This window comes from Heptranchias perlo, unplaced genomic scaffold (assembly GCF_035084215.1).
Source record: "Heptranchias perlo isolate sHepPer1 unplaced genomic scaffold, sHepPer1.hap1 HAP1_SCAFFOLD_55, whole genome shotgun sequence".
NCBI lineage: Eukaryota > Metazoa > Chordata > Chondrichthyes > Hexanchiformes > Hexanchidae > Heptranchias > Heptranchias perlo.
Genome location: NW_027139570.1, coordinates 5,588,121 through 5,608,921, shown reverse-complemented (window position 1 = coordinate 5,608,921; position 20,801 = coordinate 5,588,121).

The following is a 20,801-nucleotide window of genomic DNA, read 5'->3' as shown; positions in this document are numbered from 1 at the left end:
TTGGCAGCCAAAGATATTAAGGGATATGGGCCAAAGGCAGGTATTTGGAGTTGGATCACGGATCAGCCATGATCTTATCAAATGGCGGAGCAGGCACGAGGGGCTGAATGGCCTACTCCTGTTCCTATGTTCCTGTGATCTGATTGAATGGCGGAGCAGGAGGGGCTGAATTGCCCAACTCCTCTTTCTATGTGCCTATGAGACTTTCTAATTACAGCGTCATTTCATTCACAAATCACATTTTGATTCAGTTGGTCATAAGACACATTATTGTCAATTTCAAGACTGTAAACTTATAGAAATAGGTTCTGATTTCGGAATGCAAAATGATGAACTTTTGATTTCAAAATGTTAAGTGGCAGATCCCACCACTCTTTTCGAATATCGTAAGGGCGGAACATTTTATGCACAAAAGCAAAATATTGCGGATTCTGGAAATCTGAAATAAAACCAGAAAATGCTGCAGAAGCTTAACAAGTCAGGCAGCATCTGTGGAGAAAGAAACGGAGTTAACGTTCCAGGTCGAAGACCTTTCGGTGGAGCTGGAAGATCTCACATTGTTAAAGTTTTTAAGCAAGTCCAGAGCCAGGGAGGGGCGGGGATTGGGGGGTGGGGGCAGAAGAACAGTAGGGGTAGGTCTGTGGTAGGGTATGAGTAATCATTTTTTTAATTCGTTCATGGGAGAAGGGCATCGCTGGCGAGGCCGGCATTTATTGCCCATCTCTAATTGCCCTTGAGAAGGTGGTGGTGAGCCGCCTCCTTGAATCGCTGCAGTCCGTGTGGTGAAGGTTCTCCCACAGTGCTGTTCGGAAGGGAGTTCCAGGATTTTGACCCAGCGACGATGAATGAACGGCCGATCTATTTCCAAGTCGGGATGGTGTGTGACTTGGAGGGGAACGTGCAGGTGGTGTTGTTCCCATGTGCCTGCTGCCCTTGTCCTTCTAGGTGGCAGAGGTCGCGGGTTTGGGAGGTGCTGTCGAAGAAGCCTTGGCGAGTTGCTGCAGTGCATCCTGTGGATGGTACACACTGCAGCCACTGTGCGCCGGTGGTGAAGGGAGTGAATGTTTAGGGTGGTGGATGGGGTGCCAATCAAGCGGACTGCTTTATCTTGGATGGTGTCGAGCTTCTTGAGTGTTGTTGGAGCTGCACTCATCCAGGCAAGTGGAGAGTATTCCATCACACTCCTGACTTGTGCCTTGTAGATGGTGGAAAGGCTTTGGGGAGTCAGGAGGTGAGTCACTCGCCGCAGAATACCCAGCCTCTGACCTGCTCTCGTAGCCACAGTATTTATATGGCTGGTCCAGTTAAGTTTCTGGTCAATTGTGACCCCCAGGATGTTGATGGTGAGGGATTAGACGACGGGATATCAGTGTTGTGACTGGACAGTGGGATGATGGTGCAAGGCAAGGAAGGTGCTGATGGGTCAGGTTTAGATCGATTGATCAGGAGTAACTGCAAATGGCAGCAGCAGAACCATTACCAGCACTAAAAAAATGGGAGCAATGGTTATGATCTGATGTTATTGAAATCAATGTTGAGTCCAGAAGGTTGTAAAGTGCCTAAATCAAAGATGAGGCGCTGTTACTCCAGCTTCCGTTAAGCCTCATTGGAACAGTGTAAGAGGCTGAGGTCAGAGAGGTCAGAGTGGGAGCGGGACAGGAAATTAACACAGAATTAAAATACATTTATCTCTGCAAAGAACGGTGGGCATTGCTACTTGACACTTACCTTTCTCGTAAAAACTCTTGTGTTGGTCTGAAACAAATGGCCATTCGGTCCAACTGGTCAATGCTGGTGATGGTGCTCCACACAAGGCCTCCTCCCCCTTCCTCATCTAACCCTGTCATTATAAATTTCTATTCCTTGCTCCCTAATGTACTTTCAGGCCTTGTTAACCTGCGTTGCTGCTTTTAAAGAATTTGTGAATCGATACCCCGAGATCGCTTTACTGCTCTTCCCCCATTTAGACGCTTATTTTCTACCAAAATGCACTTTTCCTGCTAAACTATATTGAAATTCATTACCAATTACGCATCTGTTTATGAAAGTTTTCTTGAATTTTCTCGCCGTCTTCCTCAGTATGAACTATACCCCCCAAAATAAATAATTTGGTGTCATCCGCAAGTTTTGTAATTGTACTTCTGATTTTCGATTCCAAATCGTTTATGTAAATGGAGATTACTGGGTGCAGCACTGATCCCTGTAGAACACATCTTCCCAACTTCCTCCCTTCTGAATAAGTACCTTCTACCCCTACTCTCTGCTTTCTGTTTCGCAGCCAGCTTGCTGGACATTGGGATACTTGTCGCCTCAATCCACGTGCTCTGACTTTAGTCATGACTCTACTATATGGTGGCGCCCTCTACCGGTCTAAATGTGTTACTTCTAAATTTCAATATAATCCCCTCCCTCCCTCCCAGTATTGAATTTAACGCTATGCTCTTGGACGGGAGAAGAAACATACGACTGAGAGGCCAATCCACTTTGTTTTACGTGTTTTGCATTGTTTTAAATCTTACTGGGCAATAACAAAACGTTAAGCATGCACAGAACCATAATGTGACAGACGGATAGAACTTATATCGAACTGGGGCGTATTATGGACAACTGCTTGTTTTGCGTCCCCGCCAATGCCCAATTGCACCCCCGTGTGATAGGAAGATATTTTGCGCTCGATTGACTACCCCCTGAGTAGATGAGAAAGCCGTTCTTGGTAACTTCGGCTCCCCTTACACATGGACTGTGCGAGTGTCTCTTTGTTGCCCTCCATCAACCCTTCAGGTTCAGGCCTGATCTCACAATGGCAACTGGGACTAACAAGGCAAGGGAATACACAATGAATGGATGGGAGGACCCTAGGCAAGACAGAGGGTCAGAGGGATCTTGGTGTGCAAGTTCACAGATCCCTGAAGGCGGCGGAACAGGTCGATAAGGTGGTAAAGAAGGCATATGGGATACTTGCCTTTATTAGCCGAGGCATAGAATATAAGAGCAAGGAGGTTATGATGGAGCTGTATAAAACACTGGTTAAGCCACAGCTGGAGTACTGTGTGCAGTTCTGGTCGCCACACTACAGGAAGGATGTGATCGCTTTGGAGAGGGTGCAGAGGAGATTCACCAGGATGTTACCAGGGCTGGAGCGCTTCAGCTATGAAGAGAGACTGGGAAGATTGGGTTTGTTTTCCTTGGAGCAGAGGAGGCTGAGGGGGGACATGATTGAGGTGTACAAAATTATGAGGGGCACAGATAGGATGGATACTAAGGAGCTTTTTCCCTTCGTTGAGGGTTCTATAACAAAGGGACATAGATTCAAGGTAAAAGGCGGGAGGTTTAGAGGGGATTTGAGAAAGAACTTTTTCACCCAGAGGGTGGTTGGAGTCTGGAACTCACTGCCTGAAAGGGTTGTTGAGGCAGGAACCCTCACAACATTCAAGAAGCATTTGGATGAGCACTTGAAATGCCATAGCATACAAGGCTACGGACCAAATGCTGGAATATGGGATTAGAGTAGACAGGGCTGGTGGCCAGCGCGGACACGATGGGCCGAACGGCCTCTATCCGTGCTGTATGACTCTATGACTCTATGGTCATTAATGCGAAGTCACGTTCTGCAGTGAGTAGCCCTGGCTCAGTGAGTAGCACTCAAGCCTCTGGGTCAGAAGGACGTGGCTTCAGAGACTTGGGCACACAATCTAGGCCATCACTCCCAGTACAGTACTGAGGGAACACTGCCGCTGTCTTTCAGATGAGACATCAAACCGAGGACCCGCCTGCCCTCTCGGGTGGTCGTATTAGATCCCACGGCCACTATTGGGAGAATAAAAGGGGGATTTGTCCCCGGTGTCCTGGCCCGTATTTATCCCTCAACCAACACCACATAACAGATTATCTGGTCATTATCTCATTGCTGTTTGTGCCTCTTTGCCTTGTTCGAAGTGACTGCTCCGTTTCCTAATTTAAAAACGTCACTTCACTTCGAAGAATATCTCATTGGCTGCAATGTGGCTTGGGACTTCCTGAGGTCGTGAAAGGCGCTATAAAAATGCAAGTCTCTCAGTCTTTAAGCGAGCTCTTGCCGATAGTAACTTACAAAAGTGTAAATTATACACGGACCACTTTTCTCACCGAAATCTTTGAGTTTGCGTTTGCAATCGTTTAGTTCTGGAATGCACAAAAGGACGCTTATCAGAACTTACATCTGAAGGGAAATTTACAGCACAGAGATAGGTCAATCGGCATAAGAGATTGTGTCAGAATTTATACTCCACATGAGCCCCCTTCCACCTGACTTCATCGCATTTGACCCCTGTCTGATCCCTCATATTTTCGAACACTTCTCCCTCCCAGGCCTCTGTGCATCTAGTTTCTCCTCTCCAATTAGTGTAAACCCTCCCCCCAAATATTAGTTAACCTCCCCGTGAGGGCATTGGTCCCAGCTCTGTTGAGGTGCAACCGGTCCATATTGAATAGATCCCTCCTGTCCCAGAACTGGTCCCAATGCTCCAGGATTCTGAATCCCTCCCTCCTGCACCATTGCTCCAACCATGCGTTAACCTGTCTTATCCAACTATTCCTATAATCATTAGCACGTGGCACTGGGAGGTATTGCTTCAGTTATATAGGGTATTGGTGAGACCGCACCTGGAATACTGCATACAGTTTTGGTCTCCATACTTAAGAAAAGACATACTTGCTCTCGAGGCAGTACAAAGAAGGTTCACTCGGTTAATCCCGGGGATGAGGGGGCGGACATATGAGGAGAGGTTGAGTCGATTGGGACTCTACTCATTGGAGTTCAGAAGAATGAGAGGCGATCTTATTGAAACATATAAGATTGTGAAGGGGCTTGATCGGGTGGATGCAGTAAGGATGTTCCCAAAGATGGGTGAAACTAGAACTAGGGGGCATAATCTTAGAATAAGGGGCTGCTCTTTCAAAACTGAGATGAGGAGAAACTTCTTCACTCAGAGGGTGGTAGGTCTGTGGAATTTGCTGCCCCAGGAAGCTGTGGAAGCTACATCATTCGATAAATTTAAAACAGAAATAGACAGTTTTCTAGAAGTAAAGGGAATTAGGGGTTATGGGGAGCGGGCAGGAAATTGGACATGAAGCTGAGTTCGGATCGGTCAAGGCCCTGTGGGTGGCGGAGAGGGCCCAGGGGCTGTGTGGCCGGGTCCTGCTCCGACTTCTTGTGTTCTTTAGATTTGTGGTTGGGATCAGATCAGCCATGATCTTATTGAATGTCGGAGCAGGCTCGAGGGGCCGATTGGCCTACTCCTGCTCCAATTTCTTATGTTCTTATGTAATCCAGAGATCATTAGCTTTGAGGTCCTACTTTGTAAAGCCCTCTCTAACGCCTGATACTCTAAGTGCAAGACCTGGACCATTTTCCTTCCTGCGTCATTGGTTCCCGCATGGAACACGACTTCTGGCTGTTTCCCCTCTCTCTCAAAATCATCCGCACTCTCCAGAGTTCAGAAGGTTAATGGGTGATCTGATCGACGTTTATAAGATATTAAGGGGAACGGATAGGGTGGATAGAGAGAAACTATTTCCGCTGGTTGGGGATTTTAGGAGTAGGGGGCACAGTCTAAAAATTAGAACCAGACCTTTCAGGAGTGAGATTAGAAAACATTTCTACACACAAAGGGTGGTAGACGTTTGGAACTCTCTTCCGCAAATGGCAATTGATACTAGCTCAATTGCTAAATTTAAATCTGAGATAGATAGCTTTTTGGCAACCAATGGTATTAAGGGATATGGGACAAAGGCAGGTATATGGAGTTAGATCACAGATCAGCCATGATCTGATCAAATGGCGAAGCAGGCACGAGGGGCTGAATGGCCTACTCCTGTTCCTGTGTTCCTATATCCTATGTTCCTCCCAGTGATGCCCTTTACCCTGGCACCAGGGAGGCAACCAACAATGTGGAACTCACGGCGACGGTTGCAGAAATGCCTGTCTATCCCCCTGACCATCTGAACCCCTCGAACAACTGCATTTCTTTTGCCCGCTCTGTGAAGCCGAGTCTCCCATGGTGCCGTGGATTCGCTCCTGCCTGCGCTCCCCCGAGGTTAAAACACCCTCAATGGTATTCAACAGTAAATAACGATTTGTGAGTGCCACATTCCCAGGGGATTCCTGCAATGTCTGCCTTTTCCTCCTCGTCTGTCTGCCGGTCACCCACTCCCTCTCCGCCTGAACTCTGTGCAGCTGCGGGGTGGCTACTCCTGAAACGTCCTATCCACGAAACTCTCAGCTTCCCGTACGCACGGTAGCGACGCCAGCCGCCCCTCAAGCTCAGATTGTTATTTATTCGTTCATGGGATGTGGGCGTCGCTGGCGAGGCCTGCATTTATTGCCCTTGAGAAGGTGGTGGTGAGCCGCCTTCTTGAACCGCTGCAGTCCGTGTGGTGACGGTTCTCCCACAGTGCTGTTAGGAAGGGAGTTCCAGGATTTTGACCCAGCGACGATGAAGGAACGGCCGATATATTTCTAAGTCGGGATGGTGTGTGACTTGGAGGGGAACGTGCGGGTGGTGTTGTTCCCATGGGCCTGCTGTCCTTGTCCTACTAGGTGGTAGAGGTCGCGGGTTTGGGAGGTGCTGTTGAAGAAGCCTTGGCGAGTTGCTGCAGTGCATCCTGTGGATGGTGCACACTGCAGCCACAGTGCGCCGGTGGTGAAGGGAGTGAATGTTTAGGGTGGTGGATGGGGTGCCAATCAAGCGGGCTGCTGTTTCCTGGATGGTGTCGAGCTTCTTGAGTGTTGTTGGAGCTGCACTCATCCAGGCAAGTGGAGAGTATTCCATCACACTCCTGACTTGTGCCTTGTAGATGGTGGAAAGGCTTTGGGGAGTCAGGAGAAGCAGAATACCCAGCCTCTGACCTGCTCTTGTAGCCACAGTATTTCTGTGGTCCAGTTAAGTTTCCGGATAGGTACCTTTATCTTTCTGGTTCAGCTCTTCAACTGTTGAAGGAACACATTTATAACGTTTCAAATGCACAAAAAATGACACATTCTCAAAAAATATCATGTTCCCCACCATGGGAACTCGAGCAAAGGTGTTAGAACACGCATCTCAATGCATAAATTAGCATTTTAAAAACATATCCGCACCGTACCGTGATCGAAAGAATCTTCAAGTGTTTATTCTCCATTAGAAATTCCACAAATTTATCGGGAGTGGCAGCGCTGTAAAGATAAAAGTGTTTCTTGTATTTTGCCACCAAGGCTGTCAGCTCTGACTTTTGTGGATTCAAATCCCTCCTCCCGTGGCGTGAGCATAAAATCACATAAGTACAAAAGAAATAGGAGCAGGAGTAGGCCAATCGGCCCCTCGAGCCTGCTCCGCCATTCAATAAGATCATGGCTGATCTGATCCTAACCTCAAATCTAAATTCATGTCCAATTTCCAGACCGCTCCCCGTAACCCCTCATTCCCTTTACTTCTAGGAAACTGTCTATTTCTGTTTTAAATTTATTTAATGATGTAGCTTCCACAGCTTCCTGGGGCAGCAAATTCCACAGACCCACCACCCTCTGAGTGAAGAAGTTTCTCCTCATCTCAGTTTTGAAAGAGCAGCCCCTTATTCTAAGATTATGCCCCCTAATTCTAGTTTCACCCATCCTTGGCAACATCCTTACGACATCCACCCGATCAAGCCCCTTCACAATCTTATGTTTCAATAAGATCGCCTCTCATTCTTCTGAACTCCAATGAGTAGAGTCCCAATCTACTCAACCTCTCCTCATATGTCCACCCTCTCATCCCCGGGATTAACCGAGTGAACCTTCTTTGTGCTGCCTCGAGAGCACGTATGTCTTTTCTTAAGTATGGAAAATCACGGCTGACACCCCCAGTGCGAATACTGAGGGATTGTTACAATTTCAGATGATATTTTAAACCTTGGCATCGTCTGCCCTCTCAGGTGGCTGTAAAAGATACCATGGCATTATTTAGAAGTGCTGACCTCGCCAATATTTATTCATCTGACTTCATCGCTAGAATAGCTTATCTGGCCTTTGCCTCATGATTGTGGGATCTTGCTGTGCACAATTATGCTGCCCACGTTTCATACATTACAGCAGCGAAAGCATTTCTAATGTATTTCGTTCGTTGTAATGTCATTAAAGCCTCTTTCTTACACGGCTTTATTACATAGAATTCACAGCACAGAAACAGGCCCAGCTCGCCATGCCAGTATTTCGGCTCCACACGGGTCTCCTCTCACCCGATCGACACAACATTCTAGAAACATAGAAACATCGAAAATAGGAGCAAGAGTCGGCCATTCGGTCCATGGGGCCTCCTCCACCATTCAAAATGATCATGGCTGATCATCTAACTCAGTACCCTGTTCCCGCTTTTTCCCCATCCCATAGCCCTTGATCCCTTTAGCATTAAGAAATATATCGATCTCCTTCTTGAATACATCTAATGATTTGGCCTCCACTGCCTTCTGTGGTGGAGAATGCCACAGGTTCACCACCCTCTGAGTGAAGAAATTTCTCCTTAGCTCGGTTCGAAATGGCATATCCCGTATCCTGAGACTGTGACCCCTCGTTCTGGACTCCCCAGCCATCGGGAACATCCTCCCTGCATCTCGTCTGTCCAGTCCTGTTGGATTGTTTTACGTTTCGGTGAGGTCACCTCTCATTCTTCTAAACTCTAGTGAATATAGGCCTAGTCGACCCAATCTCTCCTCATACGTCAATCCTGCCATCCCAGGAATCAGTCTGGTAAACCTTCGTTGCACTCCCTCCATGGCAAGGACATCCTTCCTCAGATAAGGAGACCAAAACTGCACACAATACTCCAGATATGGTCTCACCAATGCCCTATATAACTGCAGTAACACATCCCTGCTCCTGTACTCAAATATCTTGCAATGAAGGCCAACATACCATTCGCTTTCCTAACTGCTTGCTGCACCTGAATGCTCGTTTTCAGCGACTGAACCCATGATTCTGTAAAGCATTTGGACAGTTACATTGGTAAGATGGGTATAGAGGGATATGGGCCAAGTGCAGGCAATTGGGACTAGCTTAGTGGTATAAACTGGGCGACATGGACATGTTGGGCCGAAGGGCCTGTTTCCATTTTGTAACTTCTATGATTCTAAGGACACCCAGGTCTCGTTGCACCTCCCCTTTTCCCAATCTATCACCATTCAGATAATAATCTGTCTTTCTGTTTTTACAACCAAAGTGGATAACCTCACATTTTTCCACGTTATACTGCATCTGCCATATTCTTGCCCAACCACCCAACTTATCTAAATCACATTGGAACCTCTTTGCATCCTCCTCAAAGCTCACATTCCACCCCAGCTTTGTGTCGTCTGCAAACTCGGAATTGTTACATTCAGTTCCCTCATCCAAATCATTGATATATATTGTGAATAGCTGGGGCCCAAGCACTGATCCCTGCGGTACCCCACTAGTCACTGCCTGCCACCCGGAAAAAGACCCGTTTATTCCTACTCTCTGTTTCCTGTCCGTCAACCAATTCTCAATCCATGCCAGTATATTCCCCCATCATACGTGCTTTAATTTGAAAATGTTCTATTTAGTTCCCAATTATACTGCTTTCTCCCTCATGCACTTGTCTTGCTTCGTCTTAAATGTGTCTGTGCTATTCGCCTCAACTACTCCACGTATTGTGCATCGTAAAGCGGGCTACCCACTCACTATCACCCCTTCTACACGAGCGCACACAGTTAAGATGTACCCCATGGCGCGCTTTATTTGCTGTGTGCATGCGCATTCACCGTTGCCCTCTCCACTAGCATTTGTGGCATTGGTTTCGATGTACATTCGACAGATTATCCCGGCTATCCATCGCAAGCTTTTCCTCGTCTTCTCTTTTTGCAACACTTACTATTTTGTATCATTTTGCCGTTCATTGCATTCCCCAATTCTTTCCAATTGTGACATCCTTTCTTTTGATAATGTTACATGTTTGTTGACCCATGGTGTTTAATTACATAAGTACCTTCTTTAGGGCCATGTACAGATCGTGTATGGTTAAAACAAATGAACACCTCCCACTTATTCACAGGGTGGTAGGTCTGTGGAATTTGCTGCCCCAGGAAGCTGTGGAAGCTACATCTTTAGATGAATTTAAAACAGAAATAGACAGTTTTCTGGAAGTAAAGGGAATTAGGGGTTACGGGGAGCGGGCAGGAAATTGGACATGAAGCTGAGTTCGGATCGGTCAAGACCCTGTGGGTGGCGGAGAGGGCCCAGGGGCTGAGTGGCCGGGTCCTGCTTCTACTTCTTGTGTTCTTTAGATTTGTGGTTGGGATCAGATCAACCATGATCTTATTGAATGGCGGAGCAGGCTCTATTCATCTGTAGTTTTTCCCTTTGATATTTTCGCCCTGATTGCCGAGGTCAATTTCTGACTCAACCCTTCAATGTTAACCTTACCTAAATTTAAAACCAGCTCCCTGCGTATAAAAATGTTGCCTCATGTCGCCTCTGGGTCGTTTGCTGATTACTCGACACCTGTATCCGATATGTTTCCCGACCCTTCCGCCAAGTTCTAGTGTCATTTTCGTCAATTTCAGCGGGAAGTGACCTCGCACCAGTCGTTGTCTGGCAGTACCTCTTTCATCAGAATTCATTTTAGGGACTTACACACAGCATCGGAGTGAAGTGGAGATACTGGATTTAAATATCGCTAAGGGCAGTAGCACAAAGCCATCCATTATATGCCTCGCCAAATATTTGTGTGACGAACCCTTCTCCCTCTCAAATCTAGTATCGAATACAATCATGGTAGATGGTTAACTAATTCTGGTTTATTACTCAACGCTAAATCCTCTATGGCCTGTCCTCTAGTTGGTTCAATAATATATTATCCCAGAGAAATCCCTCCAATAAACTATCACGAAATGACTATTACACAGCCAGGAATATGCTACTGCATCTGTTAGTTAATGAGACGTCAGGCTATGTAAAACCAGATTGTAAATCATATCGCAGCCACTTTTTTTTTATTATTCGTTCATGGGATGTGGGCGTCGCTGGCGAGGCCGGCATTTATTGCCCATCCCTAATTGCCCCTTGAGAAGGTGGTGGTGAGCCGCCTTCTTGAACGGCTGCAGTCCGTGTGGTGAAGGTTCTCCCACAGTGCTGTTGGGAAGGGAGTTCCAGGATTTTGACCCAGCGACGATGAAGGAACGGCGATATATTTCCAAGTCGGGATGGTGTGTGACTTGGAGGGGAACGTGCAGGTGGTATTGTTCCCATGTACCTGCTGCCCTTGTCCTTCTAGGTGGTAGAGGTCGCGGGTTTGGGAGGTGCTGTCGAAGAAGCCTTGGCTTTGTCAGGCTGTTGCTTGACTCGTCTGTGGGACAGCTCTCCCAATTTTGGCACAAGTCCCGAGATGTTAGTGAGGAGGACTTTTCTTACCTAAATCTTTTATTGTATTTTTACATTGGCCTAGTTCTGGAAAGCAAAAAAAAACCTTTTCAGCATTTACACCTAAAGTGAAAATGTGCTCTATTTTGCCCGATTTCGTAATCAAAGTATAATAGTACAGCACAGAAGGATACGATTCGGCCCTTCCCACCTGTGCTGGCTCTTTGAAAGAGCTATCCAAATGGTCCCATTCCCCAGTCCTTTCCCAATCACCCAGTATTTTTTCATTCAAGTATTTATCTAATTCCCTTTAGAAAGTTACTATTGAATCTCTTTCCACCACCCTTTCAGGCAATGCATTGCAAATCATAACTGCGTATAAAAATGTTGCCTCATGTCCCCTCTATGTCTTTTGCCAATCACTTTACACCTGTGCTCGCTGTTTACAGATCCACTGGCAACAGTTTCTCCACATTTCCCCTATCAAAATTTTCATGATTGCCACTGGTTCCCAACTTTTTCGCAGTGTCATTTTCGTCACTTTCAGCCGGAAGTGACTTCCTACCAGTCTGTGCCGGCACGACCTCTTTCATCAGAATTCATTTCAGGGACTTACATTCAACATCGGAGTGAAGTGGAGAAGCTGGATTGAAAAATCGCGAAGGGCAGTAGCACAAAGCTGGCGGTATGGCCTCAGCCATCCATTATATGCCTCGCCAAATATTCAGTTCATCAAAGTAGAAAGAAGTTGCACGGCTATTATATTAGGTTGTTAAATTAATTCTATATACTATATTAATTCTATTACATTAATCATGTTAAATTAATTATATATGATATCAATATTTACATTATATTAATAATTATACGCTAATACATTATTGATATTAATTATATTATATTACTTTATAACATCTTAATAATTTTATATATTAATCAGATTAATTATATTGCATTATTACATTATATGATATAATATATTGCATTAATTATATTACATTAATCATGTTAATTAAATATGATATCAATATATTATATTAATAATCAAATTATGTTAATTATATTAATAATGATATGATATATTAATTATACGATATTATGTAAATGTAATAAAGATATTATGCTAATAATTATGCGCTATTATATTACTAGTATTTATTATACTATATTATATTATACCAAATTATATTATACCATCTTAATAACTTGATATTCTATTAATAGTATTAATTATGTTGCCTTATTGTGTTATATTATAGTATATGATATGATGATATATTGTATTAATTTTATTACAATAATCATGTTATTTAATTAGGTGATATCAATAATTATATGATATATTATATTAATAGTGATTTGATATTATATGATAGTATGTAAACGTAATAATGGTATGATATTAATAAATATATGCTATTATATGCTATTAATTGTATTATATCATATTAATAATGATATATCATAATCATATTAATTATGTTGCAGTATTGTATTCTATTATTATATTATATCCTTTTTCATGATGTTATATGTTATATTATATTTATAATATTAATTTTATTGCAGTATTATATTATAATGTTCTGTTATATCATATTACATTATATCATATATTATATTAAGAATATTACATGATTATATTATATTATATAATTTTAGTTTCATGAGATCACAGACCATGTTTTACACAACAGATACGGTAAGATGTTAAATGAAGATGAACTAATCCTGTGGATCTTGCTGTCAAGAGCTAGATTGCATTATTTACCTTTTTGTGATGTTTTCGGTAACTTACCTGTCAGTAAACAGGGTAGAAACATTGAAAATGCACGGAACTGTACAATGATTGCTTAGAAAATACAACAGCAATTAGAATTAAACAGTCATGTCCATCTGTGGGCAGCTTTTTAATGCTGCACTTATTCGGAACCTTCATGCTTCAAATACCTAACCAATTTTACCCCTTGGCGTTTTTGTCTGACTCAGCCATTCACTTCAACAAAACATCCCCTCTCTCTCTCTTAGTGGTGTATAAAAGTATTGAACCAATCATCACTAACTCTGTTCCTCTTTTCTAATCTATCAAAAGTGTGAAAAAATTTGGAAACAACGAAAGAATGAATAATGAAATGAAGCCGGACGCTAGATTGGACACAGGAATATGCGGATATAGGAACAGGAGTAGGCCATTCAGCCACTCGAGCCCGTTCAGCCATCCAATTAGATCTGTACCTTAACTCCATATACCTGCATTGGATCCCTAACCCTTAATACCCTTGTCTGGCATAAATCTATCAATCTTCGTTTTGATATTTTCCTTTAACCCCTGGTCTCAACAACTTTTTGGGCGAGAGAGATCAAGATTTCTCGTGTGAAGATTTGCTTCCTGACATCAGCACTGAATGGCCAAGCTCTCGTTTTAAGGTTATGTCCCCTTGATCTTGACTCCCGCACCAGAAAAATTAGTTTCTCTCTATCTACACTCTCAACTCCTTTAAAGATCTACCACATGACATTACACCTTATTATTCTATACTCAATGAAATAGATGCCTAGTCTATGCAAATTAATTCAAATATTCTTGAGCAAGTGAATAGGGAAATTCGTCACATTCTTGGCACAATCTATTAAGGTCCATTAAGTCATGTAGCTAGAAATTCGACTCGGGCCATAGTGCCAAACGTGCGTTATCGCATCGGCCGCCTGTTATAGGCCACGATTGAAATGCAGTTGGATTGAAGTCAATGGAACTGAATTTCGGGCGAGGAGTTTAAATATCGTCCGATATGACAGCGCCCGTTTTGCGCTACCGCCGAGACGAATTCCAACCGAATGCATCATACGTTAAGGGTCGAAAAGTTTCAAGAGACTTGCCAGTTCCAAAAGGTAGATAGGATTATCACAGGGAACTGGACATCAATAAGAGGAACAATAGTTGGGATGAGGTGTTTAGTGGGACACCTATAAAGTGAGACCATGCATGGGTTCATTTGAATGTAATCTTACCGAAAACAATTGGAAGAAAAATATTCCAATGGACTCAAAATTCCAAATAAATCTCCAAAAATCTCCTAGCATCAGTATTAATATTGATCCTATCGATGAATTTCCTGGATCCAAATTTCAGCTGTCACTGACATACAGCTCCCATCTCCACGATCTCCCAACACAACATAAAATCAAGTGATTAGCAACATTTTGTGTGTGTGTGTGCTGTTTTAATGAATGACCTTGATTTCCAGACAGTTTCTTTTCTGTAATTAAAGAAAAATGAACATGAAATTTCAAAGTAAAAAACAACCCTATTGCTTAAATTTAAGAGGAGATCCAATTCCTTCAAACAATAATATTGAAAGGTGAGTTTGTTCAATATTAGGTTTTGCTTGCGTGCATCTCACATTCGGGAGTAATTTTAACCTAATTCTCCGGCCAGGAATGCGACGGGATTGGGCGGAAGGCCGCTTTTACACCCCGTACATTATTATATGGAATTATGTAGAATCAAATAGAATTTAGAGCACAGAAATAGGCCATTCGGCCCAAGTGATCCACGTCAGTGTAAATGCTCCACACAGGCCTCTAAGTGTGGTCTAACCAAGCTTCATCGAACTCAAAACCAAATCTGATATAAAAACAGAAAACGCTGGAATATTTTACAAGGTTTAACATAACTTCTCAGCTTTTCAATTCTACCTCTCTAGAAATGAAACACAATGATTTGTTTCCAACTATTATACCAAAATGCATCACCTCACACTTCTCTATATTCATATCTACGTGTAGTTATTTTTTTGATTCCTTTGCCTTTCTTAACACCTCTCCCACTCCGCGAGGTCTCCAATATCCTTTGGCAGTGTGATAATATCTCCTGCCACTTTTGTTGATCAATATTGTTTCATTATTTATGTAGTTCTTGCTCTTTAGGAGCATGTATAGTTCTTGTATTGTAAGGAAATACATTAATTGAACATTTCCCACTATTCATCTGTAGGTTTAACCCTTAATATTTCCGCCCAGTTTACTGTCATCAATTTCTGTCTCATTCCTTCAAAGTTATCCATACTTCAAGTTAAAAGCTTGCTTTATGACTGACCCTTCTGCTTCTCAACCCTATTATGGAATTCAATCATCTAATGGGCACTGTTAACTTGGTGCTCCCTTATCGCTAGATTCTTGACTAATTCCGGCTCATTACTCAACACTAAACCTGCCCTCTTGTTCGTTCAATAACATATTGTTTCAGAGAACTGCCTCGTATACATTATGACTCAATGACTCCGACAGAGTTGGCACTGACCAGGAATACACTACTGTATCTGTTGGTTCATGAGAAGTCAGGCTCAGTCAATTGAGAGTGTAAAGCATTCAGGAATCTCTTTTCTCACCTAAATCTTTGATTGTCCGTTTGCAATCCCTCAGTTCTGGAAAACACGAAAGGAAACTTTACAGCACGTCCATCTCAATGGTAAAAACGTTCCTTTTTTGCCCCGATTGTTTAAATTCCCAACTTTTTGGCTATGTCATTTTCATTAATGTCAGCGGGAAGTGACCCCCCCCCCCCCCCCCCCCATCAGCCGCTGGCGGCAGGGCCTCGAAAATCAGAATCCATTTCAGCGACTTACGTTCAGCATCGGAGTGAAGTGGAGAGGCCGAGGTAGAAATTCACCACGGGCGGCAGCGGAAAACGGGCGCTATCGCCTCGGCCGCCGTTTATTCGCCCCGCTCAATATTCAGTTCCATTGAAGTCAACAGAAAGGACGTAATGGCAATTGTGTTACGCAAAGTACAAGAAATCTATTATTTTATATTAATTAGTTTATATTATATTAATCTGACTAATTTAATTATTGTATTATCTTATTTTATATGAACAATTCATAGTGTCTTCGCATAGACTGGGACTTTTTTCCCTGGAGAGTAGGAGGTTGAGGGGTGATCTTATAGAAGTCTATAAAATAATGAGGGGCATAGATAAGGTAGATAGTCAAAATCTTTTCCCAAAGGTAGGGGAGTCTATAACGAGGGGGCATAGATTTAAGGTGAGAGGGGAGAGATACAAAATGGTCCAGAGGGGCAATTTTTTCACTCAAAGGGTGGTGAGTGTCTGGAACGAGCTGCCAGAGGCAGTAGTAGAGGCTGGTACAATTTTGTCTTTTAAAACGCATTTGGATAGTTACATGGGTAAGATGGGTATGGAGGGATATGGGCCAAGTGCAGGCAATTGGGACTAGCTTAGTGGTATAAACTGGGCGACATGGACATGTTGGGCCGAAGGGCCTGTTTCCATGTTGTTAACTTCTATGACTATGACTCTATCATGGTATGTTATAGCACAGAAAGAGGCCACTTGCAATATCGTGCTTGTGTCGTCTATGTGAAAGACCAATCTAATTTTTCCCACTCCCCTGGTCTTTCCCCGTCGCTCTCTAAAAATTCTCCATTCAATTTTCATCCAATTCCCTTTTGAGATTCATTCTTGAATCTCCTTCCACCATCCTTTCATGCAGTGCATTCCAAATCATAACAACTCGCTGCGTAAAAAAAACTAATCCTCACATTGCAACTGTTTCATTTGACCATCACTTTAAATCGGTGTCCTCTGGTAACCGAGCCTTCTACCACTGGAAACAATTTCTACTTACTTGCTCTGTCAAAACCGTTCATGATTTTGAACAGCTCTTTCTAATCTCATCTTAACCTTCTTTGCTCTAAGGAGAACAATCCCCAACTTCTCCACTTCTCTCCACATGACTGAAGTTTGTAACCTTGGAGCCATGTTGCTAAATGTCTTCTGCACCCTTTTCAAGACTTGACATCCTTGCTAAAGTGCGGTGCCCAGAATTAATTACAATGCACCAGCTGAGGCCTAACCAGTGTTTTATAAATGTTTAGCATAACTTCCTTGCTTTTGTATTCTATGCCTCTATTAATAAAGCCCAGGCTCTAATAAGCTTCTTAACAGCATTCTCAATTTATCCTGCCAAATTCAATGATGTTTGTACATACACCCCCAAGTCTCTCTCTTCCTGTACCACTTTAAAATGTACCTTTTAAATTAATTTGCCTCTCCTCATTCTTCCGACTAATATGTATCACTTCACACTTCCCTGCGTTAAATTTTATCTGCCATGTGCCTGCCCATTTCACCAGTCTGTCGATGTCCTCTTGAAGTCTGTTGCTAACCTCCACACTGTTTACTATATTCGCGAGTTTCGTGTCATCTGCTAACTTTGAAACTATATCCTGTATACCGAACCTCGGTCGTTAATAATTATCAAAAATGGCTGTAGTCCGAATACCGATCCATGTGTACTTCGCTCCATTCTGAAAAAAAGACATTCATCACTGCTCTCCGCTTTCTGTCTCTCTGCCAATGTTGTATCTTCGCTGTCACTGTCACTTTAAGCACATTGGCTTCAATTTTTCTTACTGCTCAATTATGCGGTAATTTATCAAATGCCTTTTGACAGTCCCGATACACAACATCAACCACAATACCCTCATCGACCCTCCCTGCTACCTCATCAAATACCACTATCAAGTTAGTGAATCACGCTTTCACTTTATGAAATCCATGCTAACTCTCATTAATTGACCTTACTTTTCCTATTAACAATTAATTTGGTCCCGGGTTATTGTCTCTAAAAGTTTCCCCACCACTCACGTTAGGTTAACTGGCTTGGAGTTGTCGGGTTTATCACTCTCCCCTTTCTTTAAAAGGGTTGCTTCATTTCCAATCCTCCAGCCCTCCGACATAGGAACATAGGAACAGGAGTAGGCCATTCAGCCCCTCGTGCCTCCTCCGCCATTTGATAAGATCATGGCTGGTCTGTGAACTAACTCCATATACCTGCCTTGGGCCCATATCCCTTAATAGCTTTGGTTGCCAAAAAGCTATCTATCTCAGATTTGAATTTAGCAATTGAGCTAATATCAATTGCCGTTTGCGGAAGAGAGTTCCAAACTTCTACAACCCTTTGTGTGTAGAAATGTTTTCGAATCTCGCTCCTGAAAGGTCTGGCTCTAATTTTTAGACTGTTCCCCCTACTCCTAAAATCCCCAACCAGCGGAAATAGTTTCTCTCTATCCACCCTATCTGTTCCCCTTAATATCGAATAAACTTCGATCAGATCACCCCTTAACCTTCTAAACTCTAGAGAATACAACCATATCTGAGGAGTGTTGGAAGATTGTGGTGCTGGCCTCCGCAATTTCCACCCTTACTTCCCCCAGTAATCTAGGGTGCATCACATCTGGAACGGAGTTGCTTTTCGACGACTGCCAGTGGTTAAAGCACGAACACACGAACAAACGGAACATACAAATTGAGAGCAGATGTAGCCCATTAGGACCCATGAGCCTGCTCTGCCATTTGATAAGATCATAGCTGATCTGATTGCAAACCAACCCACCTTCCCGTCTCACGATGCCTCCCTTGTTAATCAGGAATTTATCTAACTCAGCCTTAAAAATAATCAATGACCCTGCCTCAACCACTATCTGGGGAAGGGAGTTTGACAGACACACGGCCCTCTGACAGGAAACATTTCTCTTCATCTCTGCCTTAAACTGTTGTCCATAATTCTAGTCTCTCCCACAAGGGGAAACATCCGCTCAGCATCTAACCCTTCCAGTCCCCTCAGGATCGTATATCTTTCAATAAGATGACCTCTCATTCTTCTAAACTCCGGTGTATACAGGCCCAACTTGTCCCACCTTTCCTCATAAGATAACTATAAGATAGGTGGAAGATCATATTTAAGACAGCAGAATTGGTAAGAAGATACATGAAAATCAAATTATCCATTGCATCTTGCTGTCACGCCCTGGATTTCGTTATTTACCTTTCTGTAATGCATCCAAATCTTCATCTATCATTAAACAGAGTAATAACATTGATAAATGCACAGAGGTTTTGCAAAAATGGCTTAGAAAATACAGCAGCAATCGAGTAAATATAATTGAAACGTCATGCACGGTAACAGGGCAATAGGTGAACGGCGGCTTTGTAATGGAGCACTCACTCCTATCTTTAATGCTTCAAATTCCCGTTCAATTTCGCGTCCGTTTGTCTACTCAACCATTCACTCTGACAAAGCATCAGAGGCTTATAAAATCGACTGCACTAAGACATTTCCCCAATCCTCCGTCACTCTTGTTAAATACATTAAAGTTTTGAACCAATCAACTCTAACTCTGTCCCCTTTTTCAACTCTATCAAATCGGTGAAAACGGTTGGAAACAATTAATAACTCCCAGAGCTGTTTAGGGCTGGATATGAACATAAGAACATAAGAACATAAGAAATTGGAGCAGGAGTAGGCCAATCGGCCCCTCGAGCCTGCTCCGCCATTCAATAAGATCATGGCTGATCTGATCCCAACCACAAATCTAAAGAACACAAGAAGTCGGAGCAGGACCCGGCCACATAGCCCCTGGGCCCTCTCCGCCACCCACAGGGCATTGACCGATCCGAACTCAGCTTCATGTCCAATTTCCTGCCCGCTCCCCATAACCCCTAATTCCCTTTACTTCTAGGAAACTGTCTATTTCTGTTTTAAATTTATCTAATGATGTAGCTTCCACAGCTTCCTGGGGCAGCAAATTCCACAGACCTACCACCCTCTGAGTGAAGAAGTTTCTCCTCATCTCAGTTTTGAAAGAGCAGCCCCTTATTCTAAGATTATGCCCCCTAGTTCTAGTTTCACCCATCTTTGGGAACATCCTTACTGCATCCACCCGATCAAGCCCCTTCACAATCTTATATGTTTCAATAAGATCGCCTCTCATTCTTCTGAACTCCAATGAGTAGAGTCCCAATCGACTCAACCTCTCCTCATATGTCCGCCCCCTCATCCCCGGGATTAACCGAGTGAACCTTCTTTGTACTGCCTCGAGAGCAAGTATGTCTTTTCTTAAGTATGGAGACCAAAACTGTATGCAGTATTCCAGGTGCGGTCTCACCAATACCTTATATAACTGCAGCAATACCTCCTTGTTTTTATATTCTATCCCCCTAGCAATAAAAGCCAACATTCCGTTGGCTTTCTTGATCACCTGCTGCACCTGCATACCAACTTTTTGATTTTCTTGCACTAGGACCCCCAGATCCCTTTGTACTGCAGTACTTTCCAGTCTCTCGCCATTAAGAAAATAACTTGCTCTCTGATTTTTCCTGCCAAAGTGCATAACCTCACATTTTCCAATATTATATTGCATCTGCCAAATCTCCGCCCACTCACCCAGCCTGTCTATATCCCCTTGCAGGTTTTTTATGTCCTCCTCACTCTCTACTTTCCCTCCCATCTTTGTATCATCTGCAAATTTTGATATGTTGCACTCGGTCCCCTCCTCCAAATCGTTAATATAGATTGTAAAGAGTTGGGGACCCAGCACCGACCCCTGTGGAACACCACTGGTTACTGGTTGC